We start from the raw sequence: 3,596 nt of genomic DNA on the forward strand, positions 1-3,596 counted from the left end.
TCTTATAGCCGTTTATTTTTCTTCCGGTTAACTATTTTTTTTTTGGAGCCTATCACTATGGAAACACTGCAGCCATTTTCTACTATCATTTGGACAGCACTTTTCTTCCCAATATTCATAGGCATTAAAAACTGAACTGATCTTTTAATGTTGCTGCCTGTCACCAGGCTCAAAAATAACATGAAGGACTGAGAATTACTCTCAAGATGCACTTAGAAATTTTTCAAGCTGAGGAAGGGGGGGGGGCATTCGTATCACCAATTGTAGGAGGCTTTTTAATTATTTATCAAAAAGAGAGCTTCAGATCTTCTACCATAACCTTTCCAGATACCAATCTACCAAGTAATCAACTTACTTGATGTTTCTGAGTCTTTCAGAGAAAAGGTAGTTTATAAATTGAATGTCGCCAATTGCCTCTGCTCCTCTGGGAATTCGTACAGAACAATATCTCAACTTGAAAATTCAGCTGGAAAAATTGGTCTGCGGTGAAAGTGGAGGAGGGGGGGAGACAGAAAATTGTCCTCTAAATCAAACCCAGGCCCCTCTCCTGAGGCCATTACCACGTCCTGGAGATTGACAAATGACTCCATGCGTTGGGGTATAGAAAGAATAATCAGAATTGCTCACATTTCTATAGTACTTTAAGGTTAACAAACCCTCTACACACCAACCTTGTGAGGGGGGCTAATATGAGCATTATCCCTCCTTTGCAACTTACTGCCTAGAGGACTTTGGGCAAGTTACTTAACTTCTCTGGGCCTCAGTTTCCTCATCTGTAAAATGAGGGGGCTGGATTCTGGGACTTTTGAGGTCCCTTTTAGGTTCAAACCTATGATCCTATGAGCTTCATCCCCATTTGACAGTCAGCCAATCAATAGTTACAAAGCACTTACTATGTTCCAGGCACTGTGCTAAGTGCTAGGGATACAAAGAAAGGCAAAAGATATCTGTCTAATGGAGGGGACAACATGCAAACAACTACATATAAACAAGCCCTATACAGGTTAAAATGGAAATAGTCAACAGAGGAACAGCACTAGGACTAAGGGGGGATCAGGAAAGGCTTCCTGTAGAAGGTGGGATTTTAGCTGGGACTTAGAAGGAAGCAGAGATGGGAAGGGAGAGCATTCTGGGTAAGGAAGACAGTCAGAGAAAATGCCTTGAGCCCAGAGACAGAGAACAGAAGAAGAAATCAGAGTTTTTAGAAAGATAAAGGAATTAGCCCAAGGCCCCTAGGCTGGTAAAAGTCTGAAATGGAGTTGTAGGATTCGAACCCAATGTCTCCCATCTCCAAATCCACTATACCATAATGAATTCTATTAATTCCATTATACCATAGTGTATCTGTGTCAATTTCTTAGGACAAAATCATTACTATATCCTGAAGAGTTGCAAATTACTCCATGGGAAGACCTGAGGGACAAAGGCCTTCCAAAGGGGATGCCCTTGTCTTCAGTAGAAAATATTCATGGATCTCCCATATTCTCCAGCAACTCTTTAAGCCACAGGGTGGTTTATGTGTTTTCCTTGTCTTTAATAGAAAACTATAAAAAAAAGAAAAAAAAAGAAAACTATAGAAATACAAAAAGAACAATTACTTGATAGCAATCTAGGTAGCCAGATGGCTCGGTGGATAGAGCACTGGGCCTGGAGTCAGGAAGACCCGAGTTCAAATCTGGCCTCAGACATTTACTAACTGTGTAACTCTGGGCAAGTCACTTCACCTCTGTCTGCCTCAGTTTCCGGAACTTAAAAAATGAAGATAACAATAACACCTACCTTCTAGGGTTGTTGGGGATCAAATGAGATATTTTTAAAGTTCTTAGGCACAGTGACTGGCACATAGTAGGTATTTGATACATGCTTGTTTACTTCCTTCCTTCTTCCTTTTTTCCTTTCTCCCTCCTTCCTTCCTTTTTCCCTTCTCTCGTCCTTCCTTCCTTCCTTCCTCCTTCCTTCCTCTCTTCCTTCCTTCCTTTCTCCTTTCACATCCTACCTCTGCCACACCCTAGCTCTGTATAGATGAGTTGCTAATTTGATTCAGTGGAGGAAATTTCCATACCAAGAGTTCCCTACGTGGATAACCACCCCCCACACCTACAAAGTCTTGTAATTAGAACAGCAGTTTTAAAAAGCAAACTTATTACAAAGTTGAACCTAAAAGACTGTGGAATGGCCATCTTTTCTCATTAGTCTCCTTCCCATAACACAAACGTGCTCTCTGGTTCGGCAAGCCTAGTGGATAGAGAGCTGTCCTTGGAGTAAAGAAGACCTAACTCAGACACTTACTAGTTGTGTGGCCTCGGAAAGTTGCTTGGCCTCTCAGAGCCTTTGTTTCCTCATCTGTAAGATGGAGGTGACAATAATAGCACTCAGCTCACCGAGTTGTTATCAGGATCCAGTGGTTTCCACACATCGGTGTACAAAACAAATTGCTCCTGTATCTATCTTTCTGCAACGTACTGATTTCCTTAAGACTCTATTGTCTGCGTCTCTGTCTCCGTCTAGATGCTGTCATCCATTTACCCCCAAATGACACAAATAAAATCTCTCCATCTGGAAAGTTCTCCTGTCCGCTTTATTTTGCTGTCACTATAGAAAGCATTCTTTTTTTCCCTGATTCTCCCATGCAGAGAAGTACTGTCGTTTTTCATTCCTCAGTATTCTTTCCTTCTCATATTGAAAATCTGGATAAATCTAAGTTTTCCTTTAGCATTTCTAAAATTCATCACTTCTCTCCTTGACAGGGGCCCAACCCAGTGGTGTCTGACTCCAGTAGAAACTGAGGCCACAAAACTATAGAAGGATCCCTGGGGACAGCATAATGACTTAGCAAACCAGGTATTAATGTTATCTATGTTCTATTGTATTTTTATTTTGTTAAATATTTTCCAATGACATTTTAGTCGGCTATGGGCCCCACTCTGGAGTGTTGTGGGTCACAGTGGCCCTTAGGATGGTTCTTTGACACCTCTGACCTATACCTTCAGCTTTTCACTGACTATTCTGAATCTTCAAAGGCCTTCATACCTCCCGACTTTCACCCTTTCTATCAGCTATAATATTCCTTCCCAAATATAATCCAAACTACTGCCTTTCTTCTAAATTACTGTTTTCTGATATAAATTCACATAATACCATCCATTAGTCTGCCCTCTCTGGGTCTACAAATCACTTCCTTTTGCTTCAGAGTAATTGTAATATCAGTCCAAATCGTTCTCTTAGCAGCTCTTATCAGAAGATTTTCTTTCTAAATCCCCTTGGCAAAAAAAATAACCTTCTCATATTACATACATTGGCTCCTTTGTGTTCTTTTAAGGGGATGGGGATGATATTAAGACAGCTTTTACTGAATTCTCCTCATTCTCTTGGGGATGGGGAATTCAGTCTTAATAACCACCAGGGTGATGAGTATCTTCACACTTAACCAAACCGGCTTTGAATGGCAGACCCACAACGGATCCCTGGGCTGTGCTCAAAGACCTTTCAGCTTGGTAGCAGTCACCAAAGTTTGTACTCCACTGGCATGGCCTTCAGCAACCCAAGGTCACCTCCATGCCATGGCAAGGTGCCAGGGAAGGACTTTAGGAGAAGAT

Source organism: Vombatus ursinus, unplaced genomic scaffold (genome assembly GCF_900497805.2).
Source record: "Vombatus ursinus unplaced genomic scaffold, bare-nosed wombat genome assembly UNPS02015152.1, whole genome shotgun sequence".
In the NCBI taxonomy this organism is placed as follows: Eukaryota; Metazoa; Chordata; class Mammalia; order Diprotodontia; family Vombatidae; genus Vombatus; species Vombatus ursinus.